The sequence below is a fragment of the Manacus candei genome, unplaced genomic scaffold (assembly GCF_025592945.1).
Source record: "Manacus candei isolate 608988 ecotype Guabito, Panama unplaced genomic scaffold, ASM2559294v1 h1tg000153l, whole genome shotgun sequence".
NCBI classification, from domain to species: Eukaryota; Metazoa; Chordata; class Aves; order Passeriformes; family Pipridae; genus Manacus; species Manacus candei.
Window position 1 is genome coordinate 3,385,763 of NW_026138201.1, and position 12,461 is coordinate 3,398,223.

The 12,461-nt window shown below is 49.4% G+C and overlaps 1 long non-coding RNA gene across 1 annotated transcript; it reads right to left on the reverse strand.

The window, feature by feature from the left end:
• Window positions 1–1,356: 1,356 nt before the first annotated feature.
• LOC127463274 (uncharacterized) lies at window positions 1,357–3,323 on the reverse strand. Its single transcript, XR_007900718.1, has 3 exons — window positions 3,189–3,323; window positions 1,882–1,971; window positions 1,357–1,730 (listed from the first exon to the last, which is right to left on the reverse strand). It is a non-coding gene; the product is annotated as an uncharacterized LOC127463274 (long non-coding RNA).
• Window positions 3,324–12,461: the final 9,138 nt, after the last annotated feature.

Consider the following 12,461-nt stretch of genomic DNA (forward strand, 5'->3'; position numbering starts at 1 on the left):
CACTACTCAATAGCATTTATCCTCTGCTAAATTGCCTCTGTAGTCAATTATAAACAATGATTACATCTGCAAGGACTGGGGTACATTTTACTTTTGGTTTTGGTACTTGGTTTTCATATCTTTGTCCAAGCAAACAGTCGAAAGGCTCACCTAAATTTCCAACTTGTTAGGCGGGGAGCTGGGGATTTTCTTTTTCCTTTCTTTTTAAAGAAGGTACAGGCCATTTAATTTGTTACCACAATGCTTTCCCACTCCATAACTTACCATCTTTACATTAGAGCACAGCCACTAAGGCCAGCTTGCAGTGACTGGCTGCAGAGAGAGTGTGGAGCTGAGACCCACCAAAGTTCACAAGTGACCTCCTGCTTCACCCAGACGCACCCAGGCATTCCTGCCTGGCATGGACACCTGAGATCCAGCCACCAAATGTGAGCAGGAGTCCAGTCTGAGCTGGGAGAATAACCAGTGGTTTGAATACACACCTCTCCTTCAGTCAGATGAATTATGAACGACAAGCACTGGGCTGACCTCAAGTTATGGGAGATGTGGAGAGTGACACTGATTAAGGCAGCCCTTGGCTTCAAGAGCCCTGATTGTCCTGCCCTGATTAGATGTTTGAGCAAGGCAGGGTTTTTAAAATCCAACCCCACTTCACTCTCCTGTCTGTGTAAAGAGAACTTTTTAATTGGCCCAAAGCCAACTGAAGAGGGATTTTTCCTCACTTCAGTGTGGGATTTCTCTTTTACCAAAGCTGTGATGAGAAGAAGCCTTTCCCTGATCTGTCCTCCCTCGGGCTGGCTGGAACCATCTCCACTGGAGCTGTAGCTCTGCACCCATGCAGAGGGGTGTGAAAGCCACCCTTATGTCTTTTTTTGGGACATTTCCTTCCAGCTCCACAGCTGCCGTGCTGAGCCAGGGAGGGCAGGGGAAGCTGGTGGCTCAGATCCATAATGCGCCCAAGTCAACCAAGCCCCGCAGCTATTCCTGTTTATATAGACTATACCGGTCACCAGGGATTTGGTGGGATAGTTTAGGGAACAATCACACTGAAAAGAAAAGAAAATAGACATTTACACTTTCCCTTCCACCTTGCAAATCCAGACAGGCAAGCAGCAATCACACATGGGGAACTAAGGGGAGTTGAGGGAAAAACAAAAGCCTCCCATCCCATTTTGCTGCTGACATGCTGAGAAACAGTGAAGCAGTACAGAAAATAAACCACCATAAATCAGGTACCCTAAACACTTTGGGTTTTCATGATCCAAGGTGTTGCTAGGTCAGGAACATGAAAATTAGTATATTTGTTCATAGGGTCCTTCTGACTCGTCCAAGTCTCCTGGACTGCATCAGGTGGGGACCCAGCCAGCCAGGCTTCTTGCTGACACATTTTGCTGTCACCAGAGGAATTAAATTTTGCAACCTGATTGGACTGGGTTATGGGGAAGGGCAGTTTATGTGCTGTATTCGTATATCCATATGTATTTATTTAAGGTTACTGTTTCCAGATTCCACAAAAGGAAATTCTAGGATCTCAGCTGGCGAGTCTTCACTCCTGAATTTACAAGAGTTGCATCTCCACTTAATATTTAAAATACTTTCCTCACTTGCTCCACCCAGGTTTCAGTCATTCTCTTGCTTCTCCATTTTCCAGAGACATGGGGCTTTTCCCGGCACATCCTCCTCCAGCCCTGCAAAAGGCACCGAGTCTGTGGGCTCCATGCAAGCAGTCCCTGCATGTCAAAACACAAAACCTGGTGGCATGTTCCGTGTAACACTCACCTCCTCATGAATTTACTGCAATATCTCACATTTCCAAACCACTTCAAAGCCTTTTGTACTCTTTAAAATCAACCTGCTGGGGGTGTGTCTTCTTCCTCTCACCTCCTCTCTCAAGTATGGGAATGCCATTCACTCCAGCTGGAGCTCTGCTCCTCATTTCTGGACAGTTTCAGGGCCACAAATCCTCACCCTCTGAGGAAAAAAAGGAGGTAGAGTAGAAGAAGAATAAAGATTTTGTTGATTTGTCTTTGTCTGAGCAAGGCACATTTTGCTCTAAGGCTTTTCCACTAAAAGGAATGTGTTGGTTTGGGCTGGTTTGGAGCTTGATGGGGTTTTTCTTTCGGTGACTGTATAAGAATGTGATTCAAGGCCTCTGAAATGGATGAAAAACTTCGTGCTCAGTTCAGTGGTGGATCAGCCCATGTAGGAAATACATTCTCATTTGCTTCTAGCTGTGGGCTAACCAATAATTCCCATCCTTAATAGAAAGCATGATTAGCCCTGCTGCAGCACACTCGAGTCAACACTAGCTATTAAAGAAAGTGGGTTGATTAAGGAACAGCCTCGAAGACTAAAAATAATCAGGGAAATAAGAGTCAATGCCATATGAAAGCAAACACGCAGTCAGTTGTTATCACAGAACTTTTCACGTGATGGTCTGTGCACTGATCTCACCCGAAGTGTGTTTGTTTTGGACAATCTTAAAGAGATTGGCAGCAACACATAAGGACTGATTCAAGAGCACAGGCCTGACCCAAAGCTGATGGAAGTTAATGCATTGACTTCTCCGAGCACACCCCATAGGAATCACTCTGGGTTTGGAAAGATATGTTGCAGTTAAATACATTGGTCTGGGCTTAGGGAAAATGTACTGACATTGTCACTGTCAAATCCATATGGAGGCAAGTGAAAACAGGGGGGTTGCAGCTAATCAGCATAACACAAAATAAAAATAAAGTGGCTGAAGGAAAACTTGAGCAGTCGAGAGGAAATGCACCCAGTTCAAACGAACTCCCTCAGCCCAGACACATTTCACACACAGTGATTTGAAGAGGAAGAGAAGAAGGATGGCAGGAACTCAGCATCTCACTTTTTCACAAGACTCAAAAACATTGCAGGCGATGTGAGAAGAAAAAAATACATGGCTTTCATCCTGTCTGCAAACATGTGGCACAAGCTGAGGCAGAGGAGATTAAACTTGGCTTCACCCTATTTCCCCCCTCTTTTCTCACTGCCCTGCTCTTTGCTGGTATTATCTGTGCTGCTCGGTCCTCAGCAAACATCCAAGTAGCCAAAGTATGGGCAGGATTCGTGCCATAACCAAACCAGCCAATGAATGAAATAAGGCACTTGTTTCCTGGAGCAGAGGGAGGGGAAGTGGGGGGATTTCTGTGGTGTTGGAAACCCACCTTGAGCAGAGGCAGTCCCTGAGCTCGCGCAAACCACCAGCGCTCCTCTGACGTCAATTGGCAGCGGGGCTGGTTTGCACCATCCCAGGGCTGGCTGAGCAAACAGCTCGACCCAGCAGCCAGAGAGGCAGCGAGAGGCAAGTCGAAGTCCTGCACTCCTTCCCTCCATCTCACCGCTTCTCACCATCACCCACAGCTTTGTTTTCAGAGGCAAAAGGGCACAGACCAGTTGTTGCGAGCATGTTATGGGCAAGCGGCCCGTGGGACGGTGACACAGGGTGGTACAGGGTCACAGTGGGGATGGTGGGTGCCAGAAACCTGGACTGGATGATCCTGGTGGGTCCCTTCCAACTCTGAATGTTGTGTCTCTCATCCCTGAGCTGTGGCAGTGCCTGGGCAGGCTGCCAAGAGGGAAGCAGGCTCTCCAGGAGGAAAGTTAGGTGAGAGGCAGGACCTGCCATCCATGGAGGGGCTGCTGCCTCCATGAAAGGGATGCTTAATGTCCTCCAGCCTTTGTCTGGGTGCTGGTCTAATGAGAGAGGATTTGGGAGAGCTTGTTAAAAAAGTAGTGAGAAAATGACTGACCATGGGAAGTACCATCATTGTTCCTCTGCTCTCCCATGACACTCTTCCCACCAGACTCCATGCCTGAAGAGTGTGGGAGCAGGAGAAACTTGATTATAAGTTGTCAGATACCAAGGTCTCTTCACAGGGTGCTTAGCTGGTTCCCTGACCACCTCAGACTGGGTTTAATGCTGCAGCCGCCCATCCCAGCCCTGGCCTGAACACATCCCACAGAGGACAGAGGGACAGCTGTGACACACAGAACCTGTTCTGTCACTGCTTGTGGACCATGGCAGCTCTTGGTTTCGGGGGGGGGATGCTGCTGAGCCAGCAGCAGGAGGATGAGGCCAACTGCAGCAGGGAGAGCCTCGAGGGAGCACACACAGCTGTGTTCCTGGACTGCGTTTTTCAGCAACGGCAGAGCCACCCACTCTCTTTTTCCACACCTGAAAAGCCTGAAAAGGCCTTAACTCTCAGAGCAGGAGGGCTCTGCAGCCTCTGCAAGCCAGATCTGCTGAAGCTGTCCTGATGTGAACCCCAAATAAAGACAGCCAGAATTGCTGATTGACTCTGAAAATGAAAGCATCAGAACCCCTTAACTCCCAGATCTCCTTTCCTGTCTATGTTGAGGGCTGATGGGAGGCTGGCAGTATGTGGGGCAGCGCTGCTGAAGTGCCTGCTCTATCATTCCCACAATCAATATTTCTTTCTCGAAAAATGTGTGGAGTCACAGGCTGGAGCTCCAAGGTGCAACGGAGAAAGGAGGCTGGACATGAACTTCCCCCAGACCAGAACAAGTTCCCCCATAGCATGCTTGCTGCTTCCACAGCTGTGAGAGTGTGTTGCTATCTCTCTTTAGAACACAGCTCCACCTTGGAGGCCCCTTTGTGGGGTGTCTGGACCTACATTATAAAAGCTCTAACGCAGCTGAAGCAAGGCTAAGCCCACCCTGGCACCTGCAGTCTGGAGCTGTTCATTTTACGGGCACTGGGGAGGATGTGAATCCCTTTTTCCAAACAAGTTTCGGTTTAAATGCCCCTAAAGAAGGCAGAGGGCCCAGCTGACTCCCTGTAGTGACACAGGAAGATCCAGTTTTGAATCATGGCGAATTTAGTGATGGACTGAGGGCTGTGGGCTTTGTGGGGAGACACAAACTCTGCCAGCCAGGGGCACAGGGTAGGAGCACCAGCTGCCTGCACAGCCCAGGGACTGGCTGGGGCAAGCACAGCAGTGGGCAGGTGTTTCCATGAGCAAAACCTCTCGAGAGCAGCTACTTGCTAAAATAGATGCCACGCAATAAACTGAAAAAGAAAGCCCCACTTCCCAGCTGGTGCAGGCAGCCGCCTGGCTGCATGCACAGCACAGAAGACAGCAGCTGTTTTTACTGGAGACTGCCAAAGGCCATGGAAGGTGATGGGGGCTGCTGGCAGAGGTTTTCCCTCTGTACCGTGCCAGGATTGCATCCCAGCAGTTCACCTTGCACCTGGGCATCCTGGCTGGCTGGAAGGATTCTGCTCACCTTCCCAGGAGGAGTCATCATCCTGCAAGCCCCTGTCACCACCAGCTGCACCTCGTCCTCCCAGGGGTGCCCTCACTGGTGGTGCCCCAGAGGGGAGTTAAGAAACAAACCAAACCACCCACACTGTGCTGGATGAAGAAGCACAGTCGAAAACACTGAATTAGCCCCTCCTGCCTTAAATCATAAGATCAGCCTCCACGTGAGCCAGAGTGACCTTTTGTGTCCCTAGCACTCGGGAGTGGCCCTATTCCTCACCTCTGGAGGCAGTGTGGGGCCGGGGGCACTGTGAGGGCTCCTCTACCCGAGAGCACACGTGCCTGTGCAAAGCAGCACCGAAGGGGCTGAGGACTCTCCAAGCAAACACACCCCCAAGGCATTGTGCAAGCAGGGGGAATGTGTGGGTTCTGGGAAACCTGCCTCTTCTGGAGCCAGCTGTGGCAGCACAGCCCCAAGCCTCACATTCCAGGGTATGGAATCCAGCCCTCCTCTGAATTTCACTCCCCGCCCCTACAAGCACCTGTCCTGTTCAGTGGTGCATCAGCAATCTGGGAGCCACAAGCAGCCCAAGCTCACCTTCTGCTCCAGTGAATGCCTGAGCATGGCCACGTCATCTGCAAGGAGTGGGTTGATCCCAGTCTTCTGGCCTTCCCTGCTTTGGAACTGATGTGGTTTTCCCAGATTTAGTGGGCCACACATGTTGTGTTTCTCCATCATAAGAAACCAGAGCAAGTAAAACAGAAAAATCAACAAGAAAAGTGAAAAAAAACCCACGTGGAAATGCTTTTCTTCTCCCTCCTCTTCTTCTCTAAGACAGCTACAGCCTACATCCAAAATCCCCTTGTGCCCCCACCAGCAGCACTATGGCCAGGGGAGGCTGGCACTTGGCCACACCACTAGATGATGATGGGAGGACCTGAAGGTCATCCTCTGGGATCAGGAGATTCACTGCTGATGGCTATTTGCTCCCATGATGAATATTTGCTCCCACACATAGAGCAAATGGCCTGTGTGGCCCTGAGCACCATGAGAAGTAAAGCTCACATGAGAAAACCAGCCCCAAGATACCTTGAGAGAGGAGAAGAAAGAGCGGGAATGGACCCATCATGGACCAAGTGCTCAGACCTGACAAATGTCATGCTGGGATCTAGACCCTGAGCAGGCTGTCACAGCTCAGGGCCACCAGCTGTCATTTGGGTCATTTGCAAGCTGGCAGCACAATGCTGTGTGTGTTAACAGCAGAGTATGAGTTTTGGAAACACAAACCTGGCTCTGCTACTGATCTCCTGTATAGTCCCAGAAAGCCATGCCATCTCCTGCTTCCAGCTGTTTCCCTCCCTAAGCTACAAACCTTTTTTCTGGGGACCTTAGCTTCATGTTTGCAAACAAGAGTGTGAAACTTAGGGTAAACCCTCTGGGGTAGGAGCAGCATTTCTGTTTTACACCAGTGTAAATTATTGCCTGTGCTTTAAAAAATGTTATTTTATTGGATGGAGTCACAGTAACTGTAAAGAAGAGAATGGGAGAAGTTCTTCATAGATGAACTTCTTATGATTTCTTTATCACTGATTATCATGCTTCTTCACTTGCACAAGGCTTGTGCTCCACACAAAAGATGACAGAGGACAGGAGTGACAGGTTTGATGTAACCAGGGCCATGCAGCACACCAGGCACAGAGCAAATGGAGGCCCAACTCCTGCTCCAGGATCCCAGCATGCTGGCACCAGAACGCCAGGGCTGGACAAAAGGCTCGCCCTGAGCATCCTGGGGAGAGGCCATGTGGGAGAGCAGATCAGGGGATGTCCAGAAGCACAACTCAGCCCTCTGGGCTGCTGTGTGGTGCTGTTCATTAGCTGCTACCCTTCAGCCTCCAAAGCAAGCTGGGCATCTTGGCTGATTCTCTTCCTTGAGCAACCATGTGGAGCTGCTTGAAAAAGCTTCAGCAAAAAGACTTATCCAGGGCTTTGTGTGTGCTAATATTTGAGGTGTCTATAGCTCACATGCTAAAAAAGATGACATCCCTGCAGTGAATAGTGGCTCCAGAGCACTTGGTGCTGTACAAACAAGGAATAAGTTGGCTGCTTCTGGCTACGAAGAAGCTCAAGAGGTCATTTAATACCAGTGTAAGGGGAAGGTGGAAGAAATAAAAGGAGAGGCAGGAGGGCTCACCAGTAAAGCATACATTTTGATTCAAGGTATTCATTCATCCTTCTAGGAGCAGATCCAGTGACAGTCCCTTTGACTGACAAAGAAAACTTTCCAAACAGAGAGTAGGGGTCAGATATGAAGGTCAGACAGGAAAATACTCGGGCTGGGTGGAGGATGAGGAGGGGAAAGGAACACCCTGGGGAGGCAGGTTGCTGTGAGCAGGGCTGGTGCAGGACCACGTGGAGGCATTCCAGGAGCAACCAGGGGTGTGGCAGCCACCTTGGAGATGTCCATCAGGCAGGATGGCTCAGGAAGAGAGGCCACAGTCCCATAGAGTGACCTTCCTCCTGGGGCTGTTGGAGCTATCAGGAACACTCTGATTGCTTCTCCTTGTGGGAATGCATTTATTCATGGGTAAAAATTAGTACCTAGTCTCCACCAATCTGCCATCACTCATGTTTAGTTAATTCACTTCAAGTGGTCTGAAAAAAAAATATGAAAATACTTTTCCTTGTTAGTCACCTTCCAGTGATGTATAAACGCTCTGACAGACAATTATCGGTGATATTGATTCCAACCAGGACAGAAAACGAGCAGGTGAGTGCAAAATAGAAAGTTATTTATAAAGATGCAATTGAAACAAAATCTATCCTGCAGACCTGAGAGTTTAAGGAGAAGAAAAAAAATGCCTTTGCTGCATGTTTTTGCTCTCTGCTGGTGTTTGGATGCTTCTTCAGGAGCAGGAAGGCCACAGCCCTGATAACAACAGGCTGAAATAAACAGGCAGTGTGGCAACAGCTCAAAATAGGCATGAAAACAGGCAGAGAAAGGACTCTCAGCAGAGCGGTCTGGGGCAATGTCCATCAGCCCAAGTCAGTGCTTGCTCAGCCATCCACAGCAGGATGTCAATAGCAAGGTGCATTTTAACATGTAAACCAAGTTCCTCCTCCAGTAAATGTGGCTCCAAGCACTTCTTGTAGTGCTGGGACACAGCAAAATTCCACCACCACTGGGGAGGTTCCTCTGGGAGGTGGGGCTGACCTCTCCCTGGCTGGAGGATGGGCCCCTCTTAGTGCTGTGCTTTTGGGTCCTACAGCTGAGGAGCTGCAAGTTCACCATTGCAAGGCTGTAGCCCTTCTGCAGATGTAGCCCTGTGCCAGAATCCCGTGGGAGGCTGTGCTGTGGCTGTTGGCCCCCATCACTGGGCTCGCTTTCCCCAGCAGCTCCACTGCACATCCTTAGCCAGGCCAAGACCTAATTCCTTGGCCACAGGCTGGCAGTGGCTCTCCCTGGGGAGAGAAGGCTTTTGCCAGTTTGTTTTTGAATCACAGCGCTGTTTATGCCAGCACTGGGCTCTCTGGGGCTGAATGCACAGAAGTTGCATACCTGGGTTCTGCCAGGCAGCTCGGGGGGGGGGTGACACAGGGAGAGCGGGGTCTTTGGGCAGGGCTCTTCTCCTGTGGCTGACTTGCATCCTCATCCTGCTCAGCCTCTGTTGCTGATGGCTTTGTGGCTCCCACCTTGCAGGTACTGGAGGGAGAGAAGACCTCTGGGGCTGTGCTTTCGGAGCAGCCCCTGCGGTGCTGCTTTGCACAGCAGAGCAGGAACCACTGCAATGCTGAAAGTCCTTTTGCTCCTTTATTCCTTAGTGTCCAAATTGCTTGTCCTTGCCCCACCTGGACCAATCACTTCTGGCAAAGCTGTGACAGCAGTATAAAATGGGCAACTGGTCCCAGTTTTGTTCCCAGAATGCCCCCAAGCTTCTGGGCTGTAAGAGCTGAGCAGGAGGTCACCTCCCCTGCCCCAGCAAGGACATCTCCCCAGAGCCACGTCCCCCAGCAGTGGTGCTGTACCTGTCCCTGTGGAGGAGGAGTTCCTTCGGGGCCACCAGCCTTTCAAGAGTGGTTAAAATAAAACAGGAAGGCTTACAGGCAGATGTGGTTCCTGAGCCACTTCTGCCAAGGCTCTGCTCCACAGACATCAGCTGCAGGGAAGTGTTTAAGCCGAGCTGCAGCGCCGTGTGCCCAGCGTTCGTACGTAAACAGCTTCTGGAAGCATGAGAGGGGGAGTGTGTAGCTCTTTCAGAGCCGACCGGATGGTTCTCTTGCTTGACATGTTCCCGTCTTGAAACAACATCACTTTGTTGAATTTTGTGGCTTTTTATGTGGAACAACATTAGCTCATCCAAGCCTGTGGTTTATTTGAAAATGAAATTCCGGTAAGCTTTTTGTACCATCTGGCAGCGTCCAACCGAAGCGGGTTTAGCAAGAAACCACTGCACACGTGTGCACAAACACATACACACCAGAAACACTGTAATCATCATAATCAGTAGTTGCAGGAAGCTTGGCATCATCAGGGGCAAGGGAAGAGGGAGAAAATCAGTGCCCGACACCTCCCAGCCGCTTGCCTTTCCCTGGGGCTTGGCTCCCTCCAGCAGAGGGCATTTTCCAAGCCGTCCCTCCTGCACCTCTTCTACCCCTTCCTTCCTTTGACGTGAACTTCCAAGTAGATCCAGATGTAAATCAAACACAGCTGGGGGAGCTGCAAGACAGCGCCGTGTCAAATTCACAGCTGCTGCAGGTCATTGCACTGGTTTCAAAGGAGAGATTGATCTACTCCAGCTGAGGACCTGGCCAGACGTGTTGAGGAAGGACTGAAGCACACAGGAGAGGTCTGGGGCTCAGGCCGTGGCTTCTTGGTTGCTCCATGCAAAAGCTGAAGTGGTTCTTTAGGTGGGACCAGCCCTAAATTCCTTCCTAGCTCTCTGGTCCAGGCATGGCAGATTCTTGACATCTTGTCCATCCATTGCAGCCTTCCTCTTCTTCTCCTCCCACATCTGTGGGCACAGACTGGCAAAGCTAGGAGAAAATGTGGCATCACCCAGGTACACAGGAGACCACCCAACATTCATCTGTCATCTTCTCCCCCGCAAGAGGTTTTGGTGAGCTGCTCTCCCTGGTATCCAGTGATAGGACCTGTGGGAATGGTTCAAAGCTGTGCTGGGGGGCATTAGACTGGACTTTAGAAAACATATCTTTATCAAGAGGACGGTCAGACACCGGAACAGGCTTTCTAGAGGGGTGGTCAATGTGTGGAACCTGTCAGTGTTCAAGAGGCCTTTGGACGATGACCTTAACAACACACCTTAATCTTTGGTCAGCCCTGAAGTGCTCAGGCAGTTGGACTGGATGATCATTGTAAGTCCCTTCCAACTGAAATATTCTGTTTGTGTTCTGTTCTACTCTATTCAATTGACTCTCCTAATTTCTCTCAGGCTTCTCCCTTCTTCCACATTCATCTACTCATGGACGTGTATTAAATGTGTGAGATGGATGGGGAAGGGAAAGGAAATGTCAGGGGACATGAGGTGCTAGTTAGGACATGTAGGACAGTTTAGTGTGAGAGCCAAACACAAAGTCCACTGGAGCCAGTAGTCAGGTTTTCATTGACTCCAGCAAGCATTCCATTCCATTCCATTCCATTCCATTCCATTCCATTCCATTCCAGACAAGATGTCTCTACACACATTCATCTCTACACACATTCTGTAATCTGGGGGGCAGGGGAAAATATATGTATTGGCTTTAAAATAACCTTAAAAATATGGCAGAGATCTGCTTTTGAGAACAAGCAGTGGAAATCTGATGGATGAGCTCTGATGATGAGCCAGTGCCACTGAAAGACTTCAGATCCACAGAGGTCACACACTGCCCTGTCCGAGGGGACATTTTCCAGCAGCAGCAGCTCTGGTTTTGTATTACAGTTTATAACTACATGAACAGGACTTTTGAGGGAAATCCCTGTGGATATCTCCATTCAGAACTGGCACTGCTGGATTTCAGTCTGCATAGCACACACTTAAAACTTGTGAGAGAGTATTTTTTGCCTGGGCTGGACATGAGGAGAAACCAGTGACTCTGAGGTAGGTGGAGGACAGCAGAGGAAGGTGAGATGCCCTCAACCCCAGCCTGACAGGGGCTGCTTTTGCCTGGTTGCTGAGTCCTGGCTCTTTCCTCCACACCAGGTCACTGACACCATGCCATCCCCTGCCCAGCAGGAATTTGGATCACTTGAGAACATCTCCTAGGTTCTTGACTGGAGAAATAATATGAAATCAATTCCAGCTGCAAAGAGAGTTTCCAAAAGGTGGCCCTGGTGAGGCTCTGCACCGAATGGGAGGCTGACACGCTGTGATAATCCTGCTCTAATTCTTTCTTTACAAGGATTTTTTTTTTTTAATATATATATATATATATTTGCCTCTGGCATATGCTGTACTAGAGCGTAGCAGCTCTTCAAGTACCATGTTTTCCAGCGAATGTGTGAGTGACAGCACCTAAAAACAGCAGCTGTTACATAAATAAGGCTGGCGCTTCCCCTTCCAGGGAGGTGATGGGAGTGAGGAGCAGGGCCAGCACAGCCCAGGGGGATGACATTCCTGCTCAGTGACAAAGCAGGGGACAGCCCCCGGGGCAGCCTCGGTCACCATCACCCTCCCTTCCACATCCCCGGGGCAGAGGCTGCTGGATCCCTGCTGTTTATCCCCATCACTGCCATCCTGTAAAACAGGGTAAAAAGAGCAGCTTGTCTAAAATATGGATTTGTGGCATCTCACAGTTATTTTGCCGATTATATAAGGATTAAAGTGGCCATTGTTTCAGCATGATGTATGTTGTATCTTAATGAGCAGCTTAATTATTTTACTTAGCAGGAGATGGCCAATAAGGTATTAAGAAGCCAAATTTGGCACTCGGTTTCCCTTCATGTTAAGATGCAAAAATCTGATTTGTACTGCCTGTAAATTTGCTGTATCTCAGCATGCAAATTCTCCTGAATAATTTAGACTTTCTTTAAGAAAGCCTGCAATATACCCAGAAAAGATTAATATTCAGCAGACGTCCATCATCTCAGTAAGCACTTTTTTCCCCCCCTAAAACTATATCGAGTTCTCATAAATTCCCTTAATGGGACAGAAACCATCCTGGTTCTTCTTCATAAGGTCTGTCTCTTTGCCTCAGCTTATGTGTGTGTCAGGAAAACT